The sequence below is a fragment of the Pteronotus mesoamericanus genome, unplaced genomic scaffold, assembly GCF_021234165.1.
Source record: "Pteronotus mesoamericanus isolate MK-2021 breed Mesoamerican mustached bat unplaced genomic scaffold, CSHL_Meso_final contig_24, whole genome shotgun sequence".
In the NCBI taxonomy this organism is placed as follows: domain Eukaryota; kingdom Metazoa; phylum Chordata; class Mammalia; order Chiroptera; family Mormoopidae; genus Pteronotus; species Pteronotus mesoamericanus.
In genome coordinates, this window is record NW_026555100.1 from 4,236,829 (window position 1) to 4,253,626 (window position 16,798).

The following is a 16,798-nucleotide window of genomic DNA, read 5'->3' on the forward strand; positions in this document are numbered from 1 at the left end:
GGTGGTGGCTCACTCAGAAATGGCCACGATACTCCAGAAAGCCTGCCTGCTCTGATCCAATATCGTAACTCCTAGGGGAGGAGCCCGAATCCCTGTCAAGTCTTCATGAAGAAAGAGGGTGGGTGAGAATCAGTTAGTGACGCTGCCCTTGGCTGCAAGAGGAAGGAGTCGGGTACAAGTGCTCAGAATCAGCTGACCTTTCTCCATCTCGTCCTCCTCATACCATCACCTGAGAGCTATGTTGCCTGGACAATGACCAAAGTTCGGAGCATCACTCTCCTCTCTGTGCCTACCCTATCAAAAAGGGGCAATCACAACTCACTGTGCACAAGCGGTACCTCTTACTCCAGTCAATCTTTTCATTTACACCCTACTTTCAAGAGGACTGACTAAAATTACAGACACCTAGAAAACAGAGGCATTAAACAAGGAGGTAGGAAATCCTAGGTGAAGGACGGCTATATGATGGCGCTAAACATTTAGCTCTGAGTTTCTTTGTTCTAAGAGCAATTGATGCCTTAATGAAATATAAAAGCCTGCAAGATTCCTCACCTGTAAGTGGAACAAGGTATTATGAGGATTAAATGGGCTGCCTTTCCTTCTCCGTCGCTGGTTGCCCTTAACTAGCCCTTGCCTCGTCCAGCTGACCTGTAAAGGTCAAGGCTTCTCAGGCTTCTGTTTTCTCCCATAGGGTCCCTGCCCTCCGGGGGGATCCTCTTGCTCCCACAGCCTCAGTTCACATCTCTAGGTTGATGACTCCCAGACCTCTATGCCTGGCCCAGTTCTCTCTTCTGAGCTCAAAGCCTCCGTATCCCACTGCCACCTCCATTTGAAAACTGCCCTTGAGCTTTAAACTCAGCTGAACTTTTAATCACCCTCCCCCACCCAGACCCACTTCTCAACTTCCTAGTCTGACAGCTACTGTTACCCAAGTCAGTGATGGGTGTCCCATTGGACTCCTGTTGATTCATCCAATTAGCCTATTGATTCCTCCTCCTAAATACAACTTGGACCTGCCCACTTAACTTCATCTTTGTTGTGACTCTTCAAGTTCAAGCCAACCTCACCTCTCACCTGGATTCTTACAGCAATCCCTGTCTCCCACCTGGCCCCTCCAATCTCCATGTGGCTTGCAAACACCTTACTAAAGTGAAAATCTGATCATGCCACTCTTGTGCTTACAACCCCTGAAGTACAAACACCTTGATAAAGTATAAAGATGCTTCATTATCTGAGAACTTCTCATACCTCCAGTTGTATTTCTTGCAATTCTGGTCCCATACATATCACGTAATTAAGGAAGAGTAAGTCCACTCGCACCACACTCTCAGACCTCTGGGAATTTGCAGATGCTTCTGGTTGCACCACCTGAGTGCACCCCTCTCACCACCCTTCACTGTGGTCTCCTTGAAGTTTCAGTTTAGCTGTCTCCTGGGAAGCACTCCTAGAGCCCCCAGCCTGAGAGAAGTGCTCCTCCCCAGACTACCAAAATGTTCATCCACCCCTTAGGCTATCCTTTGTCACTCAGAATTATAAGTGCCTGGTGCCTTATCATTCTCTTCCAACGGCTGTCTCTGACCAGGCTTTTCCAGGGCTCAGTGTCCCTCCCCGTGGCTCTGCGCACTCTCTGGCTATGACACTGCATCAGGAAAAGCTCTTGTGCTTTCAGGGACCAGCAGGCACAGGTTGGCATCACTGCCACTCAGTCTTCTCCGCAGACGCCACCAGGGGGCGTGGACCCCCGCCGGCCGCAGGACTGGGCTTTCCTCCAGAGCGGAGCTGCTCTCCTCCCAGCTCCATCTGCATGCATCTCAGTGTTCGGTGACTTTGGTGCTCTCTTCCTAGCTCATCCTGTCCCCTCAGGCTACCTTTGACCACCCTCCCCCCCACCGCGTCCGCCACCTCCTCCTCAAGGCTTTCTGGGGCCAACTCTGCCCTCTCTTGGGGGCTGAAGGGGCTTTGCCGTTCCCTGCCATTTGGTCAATTTCCAGAGAGCAAGCACTTTTCCTTTGTTCAAGTCAAAAAAGGTGCCCCCCACCTGGGTAAACTGGCCTTTCAGGCAGAATCCCTCCTGGGCTTGGTCAAGGAAAAGGTGTCTTGTCCTCCCAAGCAGACAGAGCTCCAAGTCAGGGAGCTCAACAGAGCGAGCTGAGTGCAAGTTGTGGTTTAGCTCCCCCCACCCCCCGCCCATTCACTCCTTCTGCAATTCATAAACTGTACAAACATAGGCCATCCGGTTTGGGATGTAAGGGTTAATAGCCCCATTTTACAGATGAACAAACTGAAATGCAGAGAAGATGAAATGGGGCTGGAAGGCTGCAGCCTGGATCTAGGGTCTCTGGGCCCTGGCTCAAAGGGCAAGTACTGCCCCGTCAGCTCCTGTGCTCTCCTCCCTGCAGCATTTGATTGGCCCTGATCCCAGCTCTCTGCTGGCTGCCTCAGGTGCTCTCAGGGCCAAAGCTGGGAGATGGCAGAAGAGCTGTTGCTGCTGTGCCCAACAAAGCAGGTTCCCTCTTCAATCCAGGAATTGAAAACCATTTTCTGTTCATCTTCCAGTTGTTGAGGCCTATAATTCTCCAGAGCAGAGAGAGCTAGTCCCCACTCAGCAGCTGAATCTGCCCACCCCCGATTCTCTTGGATCCCCTTTCTGCCTGACAACTCAGCCCTTGCTGCTATTTCTTGCTCATGCACTGTCAGCGGGGCCCAAAATAGTGGCTCCAGAAGCCAATCTCTAAATCAGCATCTGGGTCTATGAGTGTGGGCCACCGGCCTCTGCTGGCTGGGATGAGGCGCCCACAGGTTGAGACGGAACAGTACCCTGAGGCTTGAGTTTCAGCAGGTCACTTTCTTGGGATGCTGAGAGTTAGGCTCAGAATCTAGGGCTGCCCGGGAAAGAGAGAGTGCAAACCTGAGAAAACAGGTCGGAGGAGAGCCAGACATTTTCCAGAGCACCCCACAAAACAGGAATTGAACTCCAGATGGGTACCTCTGCCGGGAAGCTTTCCTGCCTGCTACACGTGCCCCAGGAAGTCTGTGATGATGCGTCTACTTGCCCTGTTTTCTAGAGCAGCCTCATGAAAGGCGTGGGGTATTTTTAGGAGCATGACTTTGGAGCCAGATTACCTGGATCCAAATCCTACCTCTGCCTTCGATCTCTCCACACCTCCATTTCCCAATGTAACATGGAAGTAATAATAGCTACCATATAGGGTTGCTGTAAGGATTACATGGCAGAAGATAGAAAGTTCTTTGGACAACATGTGGCAAGCTTTCAAAAGTGAGATCTGTGATTATCATCATAGTGCATAGTATAGGGCCTCGTGGCATCATCTGCTGCTCAGAACCTTGGACTTTTACTCTTGGGCTAAGCCAACTTTGGGGCTAAAAGTTGGTAGTGCTCTCAGTGTGTTGAATAAATGAATAATTAAAAATCAGCTGACCTAAATGCAACATGATATTCTGGATCGGATTCTGGAACAGAAAAAGGGTATAAGAAAAACTGATGAAACCTGAAATAAGGCTGTGATTTAGTCAATAGCATTACACCAATTTTAGTTTCTCTGATAAGTGTGCTGTGGTTCTGTAAGAAGTTAATATTAGAGGAAGCTGGGTGATGGCTATACAGGAAACATCTCTACTGTCTTTATAACTCTCTGTAAATGTAAAGTTATTTCAAAATAAAATTGTAAAACTATTACTGACAATTAATGACTGCTTTGCATATGCCAGGTCCTATGTTAAAGGTTTTAGATGCAGCATTTCTTTTCCTTTTTTTTCGGTTTCGTCCATAATGCTTTCTTTCTTCAGAAAAACACAAATCAAACATAGCAAAATGTTAAGATCTGCCCATATTGAGTTGTGGGAAAGTAAGTGTTTGTTTTATCTTTTCCTTTTTTTGTATTTTAAAAATATTTCCTAGTTTAAAAAGCAAAAATAAATTGACTAATGTTTAAAATTAGAAACATCCTAATCTAATCCATCATTATATGGATTTTAGGAAGTATTCTGAATAAAATGGTAGCATTAGTACTGGTACCTAAAATATTGCAAACTCACACATTATCCTTTTTAAAACCTTCAAGAGGCTTTATTATGGATAATATTGCTTCAAGAAAAGGTAATGATGACCCAGTTTATAGTGTGTAGATGAAATAACTGCGATTAAAGGGAAGCTAAACAAGCATTCAAAAGATACATTATTTCATTTAATCTTATCACCCCATTATACAGATGAGAATATAGGTACAGAGAGGTTAAGCCAGATAGCAGCTAACTTTAACTGAGAGTTTATTATGTACCAGTGCACAGTCACAGTAGGCGAATGGCTCTGAGGAACACAACTTTATTTCTCCCTCACAACACAGGTTGATGGAATGTGGGGGCAGCAAACATGGAGGGGATATAAGAGGCCAGATATATCACTTCTCTTGTAGTTCCATGGCCTCGAACTCAGTCACATGGCCACACCTAACTACAGAGGAGGCTGGGAAATGTAGTCTAGCAGGGTGGCCAGGAAGAAGAAACTGCAAATATTCGTGATTATGAGCGGGCTTTTCCGTAACAGATGTTGATATGAGACATAAATAATCATTTAATTCTCATAAGCCCTAAGGGGTAGATGCTATTATTAATATTCCCATCCTACAGATATGGAAACTGGGTCTCAAAGAGTTTAAATAAACTTCCTCAAATTTATTCAGAAGTGATAGAATCATAATACAATCTCAGCCAGCAAGTCTGTTTCTTAACTGTTTCATTCTGGGTTGGCCTTAGTGACTTGCTTACCATTAGATTCTACGACAGAAGTGGCATTCAGGAACTTCTGAAGGTGGGTCATAGGATGCCTGTAATGTCTGCTGGGGTCTCTTGGAACACTCTCTTTGGAGCCCTGAGCCACAATGCAAGTCGTCTGACCACCCCAAAACTGCTGTGCTAGGGAGGGCTTGGGCAGGCCAACTGGTTGACAATCTCAGCTGAGTCCAGCCTTCCAGCCTCATTGCCAAGGCACAAGACATTTGAGTGACCCTTTTTCTGGATCCTCCACACCAGCACATCTGCCAGCCAAATACCACCAAGTGACCTCCATCAGCGCCCTGTGGAATGGAAGAACCATCCATCCAGCCTGCCTGAATCGAGGACCCACAAAGCCACAGGATATAAGAAAATGCTCTTGTTTTTAAGTCACAAAGTTTTGGGTTACTTTGTTACATATCAGTAGATAACCAGCACAGTGGAAGAGCCAATTCTGATTAAAATCCCTGGTTTTTAACCACGAAACGAACCTTTGGAGGAATGGGTGAATGAGAAAGGAACAGAGCAGCTGCATCCATCCACCCGTGGGCTGAGTGCATGGTGGTGAGGTGGCTCATCCACAGAAGAATAAGGATGGCAATTGAGCCCTGGCTTCTCTCTGCTCAGAGCCCCACTCAAGATAGGAAGAGGGTTAGGGGCCTAAGGGAAGTATTGGAGGCAAAGTTCTTGAGGTGGGCAGGGTAGAGAGGCTACCACAAAAGGAACCCCCAACTCCTCACCTCTCTCCCGAGCTCTCTCCTAAGCTCCAGCCTCCCTATCTTGAGGCCAGCAGGCTCCCGGGCACCAGGAGACCCCAGTAGGTCTGTGGGCCTCCAGCTCCCAGCCTGATCTGGACAGCTGCCTCCTCCATTTCTTCCCACATCGGGGTGGGGCTGAGCAGCCACAGTGTGGACTCTGCAGCCACTGGAGTGCTGGGGAACCCTGGTTTGAGGAAAACTCAAAGGGAAATATCCCACCCACCCCGGCGTACCCAGGTACTGCCCTCCCTGGCTGGCAGGAGGAACCCGCTACCATCATTCTCCTATTCTCAGATTACTCTGCTCTTCCCAGTTTATTCCCCCAGGTTTATGCTTCCTGAGCCATTTGACGTCTGGTCCGTCTTGTCTTCTCCCCTTGGGAGCTGCTAGGATGTTCCCTCCTCTGAGAATTCCTGCGCCCCAGCTGCTTGGCCTCTTGTAACATCTGGGCCTACAAAGGGGCTGCTGGGATCCACAACTGGGACCCGGTCAGACTAGCTTTCAAGCCTCTCAGGGCTCCCGCTCAGTGCCGTAGATCGCTAGGGCCGTCCTGACTTGCAGTGAGTGGGGAGGAGGGTTGCCGATTAGAGAGACCTGATAAAATATACACACAAGTATAAGAACCGAGGACACGTTGATTTTCCCAGGATTACATGCGTGCTTTAAAAGGGGTGCTAGGGAAGGTGCTGCTTCACTTGAATGATGAACTTGTAGGTAGGACTAATGAAGGGAAAGGTGGCAGTGGAGTGAGGGGAACTTCTGGTTCCTTTTAGACTGCATCTCAGAGATACAGATTTTCATCCTGTAGCATCCTGGCAAGGCCCCCATCATGCCAGCTCACCTTTCTTAGGGATTCCTGGTTTCATGCGCACTCAACCTCATGGCTCTGCTGTCCTGGCTATAGATGGTTGCATCAGGCTAGGCACCTGGGTACAGACTTCTACTTGCTCCCAACATCTGTCCTCCCCTATTACTTTGGTAAAGTGCCTTTGGCAATGCACCTAGCTGAAGCAGAACCTCTCCCAACCTCCCTTGCAGATAAATGCGGTCAAGAAAGTGACTACATTCTAGCCAATAAGATATAACTATGTGAACCTTCTGATATATTTTTTAAGGGGGGAGTGATGTGCCCTTTGATCACCCCTCCATGGGGCTGCCTGGGCTGTGAATGGCATTGGCTGGGCTCCCCGCCCGGTTTGGGCTGCCTCTGCCTCCACACTTCCTTGACATGAGAGAGAAAGAAATGTCTACCTTGTTCAAGTCACTATTTTTCAAGTGTCTGTTACCTGCAGCCAAATGTGGTCTTAACTGTTAAATTTCCTGACCCACAGGTGGCCAGAGGCCTGTGGGATGGTCTGATATGGCATATTGCCATTGATTGTGCTCTTTTCTGGACAAGATTGCTGACCCAATGAGGTCGTCTGTCTTAGAGAATTTGTGTGGGAAACAGAGCTGGAGGAAGCAGGATGGGTGGGGAGGTACCCTGAGAGAAGTCAGGAAGCAGGAGCCACAGGCGGCAGAGATTTTGAAATGGATAAGCACAAGGAGTCAGCTGGCAGGGTATCAGAACCCAGGCAGAGAAGGACTGAGTCCCTGCAGAGCCAGGGTCCTGGCCTGAGGAGCAGCCGGTACCTGATGGGACCCCACGTTAGCCTGCTCACTAGGGTCACAAGGCATCCTGGGAGACATCCCATTTCCCAGGAGATTCCTCGTTTCTAGTGTGTTCTTACTATAACTCTCTGATGTCACTTGATTGTGTTATCTTTTGGCACCTGAAAAAGCTCATCAATTCATCTCATGATCTTCAACCAGACCATGGGCATCACCTGACAAGATTGAGACCCTTTGGCAGGACAATGATGGGTCAGTGGATTCAGGTCTTACTCAGAAATGGCTACCACACAGAAGTGTCTGGCCTGACCCATCTCCCTCTCAGTCCAGGCTTGTCCCTCCTCAGAAGCAGCAATACGTCTCCAAGGAGATCATAACATAGAGCACTATCCCTACCACCAAGCTGAGCTGCCCGGGGTGGGAATGGAGTGGCAGGAAGAACAAGAGCCTTGGACACACAGAGGCTCAGCTTGTCACTCAGATTCCCTCCTTTACACAGCTGTGGGGGCCTGAGTAGACGGTTAACTCCTCTGACCGTCACATTTCTCGAGTGTAAAGATGGAACGGAAACAGCATTGTCCGATCTGTTGTGAGAATGGAAATAGAGCCTGGCACACAGTAGATGCCCAACAAAAGTTTGAGTTTCTTTCCTTTCTTCTGAGACATCCAGGGGCTTGGGAAGGAAGATCTGGAGCTGCATCCTTCCTGGGTCGGAGTGGGTAGGAGGACTGGTCACACAGACCCCAGTAGAGACTCCGTCTTTTCCTGCAGCTTCTCAGAACAGCAACAGGGCACAACAAGGCATTCGCAAAGAGCCTGTTTCTAAAAGGCCATCATCTGGATTTACTTCCACATCTTTTAAAATAGATGTGTATGATTTATAAACTTTTGCCAAGCAGTTTTACATACATAAGAGGCTCTGCATTCTATTACAGGTTTCTTAAATATGGCTGTAAACTCACGTTAGGATATTAGCCTGTGATGACAAATGCAGCTCTCTTACATAAAACCCTGATTCTCCAAACACTGGAATACTTGCTTAATGAAAAGAGGTTTTACAAGCTCTCCAGACTCCCTGCTCATCTTTATTCTGATCGTTAATTTAGGGAAGAAGAGAAAAAAGTTAAACGTCTCTCTCACACACAAAAACCTCTTCATTTTTTCAATGAAAACTCCGGTGTGGTCTGGCCAAAATCTATGAGAGCGCGCGCGCGCGCGCACACACTCACACACACACACACACACACACACACACACACACACACACGACTGAGGCAGGCTTATGAGAAAAATCTGGAATGTCTTGGAGTTTTTTTTCCTTTTCAATTACAGCTTAATAAAAATGTCCTCATAAAAGTTCTAGGTAAGCAATCGCTTTGCCAGCAGGATGGGGCTACCCACATCCCAGCAAGGCCTGCCTGGCGTGACTGGGGAGGTGGGCAGGAAGCCAGAGTTGGTTCCTTTACCACCCCCGCTCCTCCCCCAACACAATGCACATGATGGGTTCCTTCGAGGGACTGGGAATAGGCCATATTAAGGAGGTAGGGAGGCAGCATCCTTTTTTCTGAAGTCCCCCTAATTCTGCCGACCAAGAGGCCAGTATATGTAGCAGGCATAATATTTTGAAAATACTAAACGGCTGTGTTTTTCATTCCTTTCCCTCATAAGCAAGTTCCTCAGAAGTAGAGTTGCCAGGTAAAATATAGGACACTAGTTAAAATTGAATTTCATCTAAGAAACAAATAATTTTTTAGTATAAATATGTCCCAAATATTTCAGAGGACATGCTTATACTAAAAATGGATTTGTAAATCAGTCAACCCTATCTGAAAGTCATTTTTCCATTATGGCCACAGAAATGGGAAAAAGAAGCCAAATCCAGCAGGAGGAGGCCCAGAGGATGTTCTGGTAATAAAGGAAAAGAGAGTGGACGGTTGAAGGAGAAAAGAAGGGGACACAGGGCGGGGTGGGGGGCAGCTGGCAGTGAGGCCTCTGGTGGTGACCTCTTTTCTCTAAGTCTAGAGTCTAAGACAACATCCCAGGGATAAACTGAAAAGCGTGTGGGCATGTGTGCGCACACGTGTGTGTACGGGGAATGGGTGCTTTGCTCTTTACCCATTTTGGCTTCTGGAAGGAGATCATTTTGTCCAACATGAGCAGCAGCCAGGCTTAAGAGATCCTATAACATCAAGGTCCCTTCCCCAACTTGGCTCCTGCAATAAACCATCCATAATGTACATCCATGGATGTACGTCCATAAGCCATCTTGGGCAAGAGGAGAGAATTCGGAGAGCTTGAGCTTTTTGCTGGGAAGAGACTTGGATAATATTATTTATCACATTTAAGTCTCCTCAATTCCCAGCAGAGTGGGGACAGGCTAGTGGGGAAGAGCTAAAGAAAAATACACTTTTTTTGTACCTTCCAGTGACAAGAATAGCAGCAACATGGGGGCAATATCGTATATCTTGTTACTTTTCCCTCAGTTTCTACAATACTGCCTAGCACATAATAGGTGCTGTACAGGGATGGGCAGAGTGAGTGAATTTTCAATCCATTCCCAGCCAGAGTGACTGTGTGCTCAGGCACCAAAGTGGTGAGTTGCTTAATGACATATGAGTTTCTGTCCTAACTCAATCCATCAGTATCTTGTGTGGGGGGAAAGTTACATCATCTGGGTCAGAATGCCTTTATTAAAAACAATTAGGTGCTAGGGCCTGTGTTAAACACTTTATATTATTTCATTTATTCCTAAACACACACACCCCTCAAAGTCCAGTTCATCAGGTAATGCTTTATAACCTACCATGAGAACATATCCAGAATCTGACCCATTTCTTACATCTGCTGCTTCCATCCCTGACCAAGCCACTAGCATCTTGCCTGGACAACCAGAATAGCCTCCTTGCTGGTCTCCCAGCCTCTATTTTTGTTCACCAAGTTCCATTCCCCAGAGAGCAGTCAGAATGTTCTTCTTAAAATGCAAATCAGGTCATGCAACCATCCTCCTTAGAAAAAAATCCAAACTCCTACTATGGCCACCGGGCCCCATGGGATGTAGGCCCTCGTCTGCTAACACTCTCTCCCTCACTTTGTTTCAACCACACAAGCCTTTGAATACACTGGGGTGCAGACTAGGTTATTGCAACAGAGACTCCAAAATCCAGTGGCTTAATCAGACAGCTGTTTATTTCTCACATCACTGTACAGAGATAGGTGGAGAGTCCAGACTAGCAAGGTGACTCAGGTCAAAGAGGTCATGCAGGGAGGGACCCAGGTTCCTTCCACCTGGTAGCTCTGCCATTCCTGAGAGGGTTTTCCTCATCTTACATGTTGAAGCTGGGTCACTGCCACATCTGCGTCTCCTGGCTTTCCACTGTCTCCACTTCCTGGATGCTTCAGCAACCCTTGATTGTTCCCTTAACCTTGCTCACACTCTGCATGTAATCTTTTTGTTAACACCTTTTCATTTACAGGGGTGTCTAACCTGTGGCCTGCGGGCTGCATGTGGCCCAGGATGCCTATGAATGTGGCCCAACACAAAACCACAAATTTAATTAAAACCCTTTTTTTCCTCATCAGTTTTCATTAGTGTTGTGTACTTAATGTGTGGCCCAGAGACGCCAAAAGGTTGGACACCCTTGATAAAACCCTAGCGAATTCTGTCCCATGTTTGACCCTGACTGATCAGTCCAGGGGTCCAGCTCAGTCCAACCTATTTATTATTATTATTATTATTATTATTATTATTATTATTTCCTTCCAGACAATGCCCCTGAAATGTAATCGAGATTGGCTCAAGATTACAGTCATGGGTTGGCTAATGCCTATCCTTGAACTATAAGTAAAATGTTCAAGGCAGTTTGGAGTAATATCATTCCCTGTACAAGTGTTTGGTGAGTGCCTACAGGTACACGGATGACAGCTCATTATCATCTGACACTTCCACCCAGCCTTCTTCCTCCAGTGCCAAAGCTGGCCTCCTCTGAGTGTCTTTACTGGGTCTCCTGGCTCTTCTGGCGACCTTTGTGCACTCCTCATCACAGCCTTCACCCACCGAGCTGCCAGTATGTGCTTGGTCCGCTTCCCCACTGGACAGTAAGGACACCAAGGCAGCCCCCGATTTCCTGCCTCCCTGTCCAGCCATCTGCTTCCGCTGAATCCACAGGGAGATTTCAGGTCCCAAACCAATGGCCTGTTAATTTAACCCTCTTTAGGGATTTCTTCATCCATCCAATGGGAGCTAAAACAACTAACCGGAGTTGAGGAAGAGTGAAAAAAACAACAGTAATGGCTAGTATACATTGGTTGCTTAGTGGAAACCAAGAGCTTAGATGTACATCTTATTTAATCCCCTCAAAAACCCTATAGGTAGATGCTGTTATTACTCCCAATGTACAGATGAGAGAACAGGATCAAAGAAGTTGAGAGACTTGTGCCAACTCAGAGCTAAGTGGCAGGGGCAGGATTTGAACCCAAGTCCTTATATTTTCAAAGCACGTGCCCTTCACTCCTCCGCTCTCCGGCCTCCCATGCACACAACTAATCACTCTGTCAAGCCTCATCAATGTCACTTTGATGCATTAACAAGCTGAGAAGAGGAAACAGATATCTATCTGTAAAATAAATAAACCCTGGCAGGAAGACAGGGGTGTTAATAGAGACACAATTCACCCATTTGCTGCGATCACTGACAGACTGGAGCAGGGCTCAGACGGCGCTCAGTCCCCTGGGAAAGGCGGACTCTGAGGGAGCCCCAGCCCACAGCCCATACCCTGGGTCCTGAGGGCGTAAGAGCCCCCAGCAGGAGGCTGGCAGCAGGCACTCCCAGTATTTTGACAGCCAGGGAGTTACACAAAGGTATCGATTTCAGAGAAACATCCTTGGCCCTTGGGCCTTCTCGTCAAACACAATGACCTCACATGCTGGGCTATCAGAGTCAAGAGTGACAGCTCCACAGCGGGTGTAGCCTGGCCAGCTGCCAGCAAACCGCCAGGTGCCCATAAAACAGGATTTAAGAACTGGGGACAGCCCAAGCCCAGGAAGAGGGAAGGTTGGTGATCATCCAGTGGGAAGGAGGTAGGTCAGGGCCAGGCAGTAGGACTAATGGAAACCCTCTTCCCAAGCTCCTGTCACCACATTGATTTGTCTCATTTCCAGGGATCTAGACCTGGGCTGTCTGAATGGGAGCTGGTGGCCCCATGGGGCTATTGAGCACATGGAATGTGGCTGGTCCAAGCTGAGATGTGCTCTAAGGGTAAAATATTCACAGATTTCAAAGACTTGGTATGGAAAAAAGAATGCCAAATATGTCAATTATTTTTCATATTGATTACATGTTGAAAATGGTAACATTTGGGGTATAGTCAGTTAAATAAAATACATTTTCAAATTTAATTTCACCTTTCTTTCCTCCTTCCTTTTTTCCTTTCTCTCTTTCACTTTCTTTTGTAAAAAAGCTGAATCTTTATCTTTTTTTAAAAAACCCTCAGCTGAGGATTCGTTTATTGATTTGAGAGAGAGAGAAACATTGATTGGTCGCCTCCATACACACTCCAGCTGGGGATCGAACCTATAATCTAGGTATGTGCACTGACTGGGAATTGAACCTGAAACATTTTGATGTACTGGATAACACTCCAACTAACTGAACCACTTAGCCAGGGCTTTTTTACTCTTTAATGTGACTCCTAGGAAAATTAAAATTGTACACATGGCTTATAATTATATTTCTGCTGGACTGTGCCTATCTGAAGGCTTGAAAATGTAATGTAACTGAACTCAAAGTGAATAAATGTTAATTTTATCAAAATGTAAATTAAATGAAAACAATAAAAATTAAAGTTATTTCCATGTATATTTTTTAAAAGAGTTCTTTTTCTAAAACATTTAAAGTTCTTATTAAAAATAAAAGGGACTATGTAATTACTGAATATCAGTTTTAAATAAAAATGATATAAATGAACCTAAAAATATTAACTCACTTCTTTGAACATTTTGTTAAATTTTATAAATCACTGTTACAAAAAAAATTATTGACAATTCTAATAGTCAAGGTAAAGAATTAGCATCATCCTTCACACATATTATATCTATATATAGATATATAGTTGTATATGTGTATATATACATATATAATATATATTTTTATATATATACACACACTGTGGTACCTTGGTACTACTCGTTGGCTTCAAACCTGGTACTAGTCATACTCTGATGAGAATAAATGCTTCCACACTAGGCATTTGCTCACCACTTGTCGCACTTTCTAGAACTTCTAGGAGTCACAATGCCACCCAGCAAGAGAAAATGCTTCATCAATTGTCGCTTGCTCACTACTCATCAGAGTGAATTAACAGTGGGTACCGAGGTTCCACTGTATATACTTGAAAGAATACTACACATTGTTTAATATACAGAATGTTCCTCAGCTTTTGTGCAACTGTTGCTATTAATGCCAGCTCACCCTCACAGCCCTGAAGCAGAACGAAGGTCCAAAAGACGCTCAGCACTATGTACCCGGTTTTTCTGCTCTCTGAGCTGATGACTGGATACATTCAACGAGCTGTCTTTTCTCTCACTTCCACAGTTCAAAGCCTCCCTATGCTCCAAGGTTTACAGCAACATAGCCCACCAACTCTCATGGAATTCAGACTCAGTTATCTTCTGTTTGAGGACATGGAACAAGAGAAGGGGAAACACATTCTCTGTGGCCTAAATGGTATTAGTCACCAAAGTGGGTAGAGTTCTGGGTCACATGGTGCCAGGGCTGAAAGCCAGATCCCAAGTGAACAGGCACCTGTGTATCCTTTTTATTTTTAAATTTACATAGAGCAAAGTTCACTTTTTTTGGTTCTACTGACAATTGGGTGTAAATGTGCAACCACTACTATGACTATGAAAGATACGGAACAGTTTCACCAGCTCCCAAAATTCTTACTGGGGTTTGGTATTGGTGGGGTTTGTTTGGTTTGTTTTTAGCCATTCTAATTGGTGTATAGCAGTATCTCAATGTTTGTGTGTTTCTGATATGTGGGGACCTCCAAAAAAGAAGCTCAGGGCAGAGGCTCTTGTTTCCAGGGTCTGTGGATGCTATTGTCTAGGAAGGTAAAAAAATTTCCCTCTTGGATTTGTAACTTACCCAAGAAAATGCCTTAGAAGACCTTTTTAAAAAAGTTAATTCTCAATTACAGTTGATATACAATATTATATTAGTTTCAGGTGTACAACACGGTGATTAGACATTTATAAACCTTATGAAGTGATCACCCTGGTAAATCTAGTCCCCATCTGACACCATGTATAGTTATTACAGTACTTTTCACTATGTTCCCTATGCGGTGCTTTACATCCTTGTAACTGTTTTTATAACTGGCAATATATACATCTTAATCCCTCTCCTTTTCCTCCCATCTCCCCTCCCCCTACCATCTGTAAACTATCAAAATGTTCTCTGTATAAATTTGTTTCTGTTTTGCTTGTTTATTTGTTTTTTAAGATTCCACACGTAAGTAAAGTCATATGTTATTTGCCTTTCTCTGTCTAACTTAGTTTACTTAGCATAGTATTCCCTAGGCCCATCTATATTGTCACGAATGGCAAGATTTCATTCATTTTTATGGCTGAGTGATATTCCATTGTTTATATATATGCACCACATCTTCCTTAGGCATTTGTCTGTCGATGGACACTTAGGTCACTTCCACATCTTGCCTATCATAAATAGCGCCGAAATAAACATAGGGGGGCATATTTCTCTTCAAATTAGTGTTTTGGGTTTCTTCAGATAAATACACACAAGTGGAATTGCTGGGTCATATAGTCTATTTTTAATTTTTTGAGGAAACTGCATACTGTTTCCCATAGTGGCTGCGCCAATTTTTGATTCCACCAAAAGTGCACAAGAGTTCCCCTTATTCCACATCCTCACCAACGCTTGCATTTGTTGATTTATTAATGATAGCCATTCAGACAGGCATGAGATGATATCTCATTGTGGTTTTAATTTGCATTTCCCTAATGATTAGTCATGTTGAGCATCTTTTCATACTTCTATTGACCATCTATATGTCCTCTTTGGAGAAATGTCTATTTAGGTCTTTTGTCCATTTTTTTAAATGGAATTGTTTGGGGCTTTTTGGTATAAAATTGTGTGAGTTCCTTATATATTTTGAATATTAACCCCTTATCAGATGTACCATTGGTAACTATCTTCTCCGACTCAGTAAGCTGTCTTTTTATTTTTTTTGATGGTTTCCTTTGCTGTAAAAGAATTCTATTTTGATGTAGTCCTTGGTGGGTTTTTTTGGTACAAAAGGGAGGCCCTTAGACTTAGCCTGCATGGGAGGCAGAGACTAAGAGGGAGCTGAATTGCTCCAAATAATCATAAGGGAAGAGCCTCTCAAATGAGGGATCCAGCTCCAGAGAAGAGAGTGAGAGGCCAAGAATGTAGCTAAAGGAAATCTGTGATGATTTTACAGACAGAGAGGAGCTTTGTGAACGTGGCAGGCCCAGAGACAGAAGTCTCTGCAGGAAGAAATTCCCCAAGCACAGGGTGCAGCCAACAATTTTCTAATAGGGAGATTAGACATTGAATTCGGAGTTGTCTCCTGCTCTGTGCTGTGGTTATTAGGTGGGTGTGCTTCAGAGAAAGAACAGAAAAGGGTGGTGTCAAGCTTGGAGTGAGATTGAAGGAGTGAGAGGCCAGAGGGTTTCCTCGAGGTGAAGGCATAAGGAATATAGCAGAGCAGGCTCAGGAGAAATGAGAGCCTCCCTGCCTCTACCTCTCCCACAGAACCCTTTGAGTTGGTGAGGAGGGCTCTGGGCTTCCTGCAGAACATGGGCCTAAGTCCACTTTGCTTTGTTTTTTGTAATGTGAAAGAAAAGAGAGACCTCTAGGGGTGAAGCCGACTTACAGCCGTCAGACTACACATGTCTGCCGTAGTCAGCCCTGTGGGTTCCACCTGAGAGGGCAACTTCTCTCCTGTGCTCCAGCTGGAATCAGCATCCGCATGATCTCAAGGGTCCTCAGAGTACTGGAAACCTCTGGGTCTTTTGGACTCAGAAAAGAAATGTATTGGTCAAATCTCATGTATTAGTTTCCTATTACTCCTCTAACAAATTAACTTAAACTTAGTGGCTCAAAACAACACATTTATTATCTTACAATTCTGAAGGTCAGAAGTCTGACATGGGTCTCAACGGGTTAAAATTAAGATGTTGACAGGACTGCATTCCTTCTGTAGGTTTGAGGAGAGAATCCGTTTACTTGCCTTTTCCAGCTTCTAGGGGCTTGTGGCCCCTTCCTCCACCTTCAAAGGCAGCCAGCGGGGATTTGAGTCCTTCTCAGGTCTCATCACTCCCACTTCCTCCTCTGCCTCTCTCTTCCAGGAACCTCTGTGATTGCATTGGGTTCCCCTGGGTGATCCACACTACTTTCCCTATTTTAAGGTCACGTGATTAGCAACCTTACTTCTTTCTGTAACCTTAATTCCCCTTTGCCTTGTGGCACATATTTACGGGACCCAGGGATTAGCATGGGGGCATCTTTGGGGGGGAGTGTATTTTCTGCCACACCTTGCCCTGGGGCCTAAGTGGGATTCTGATACAGAGAAGCTGAGACAAAGAGCAGTGTCCAC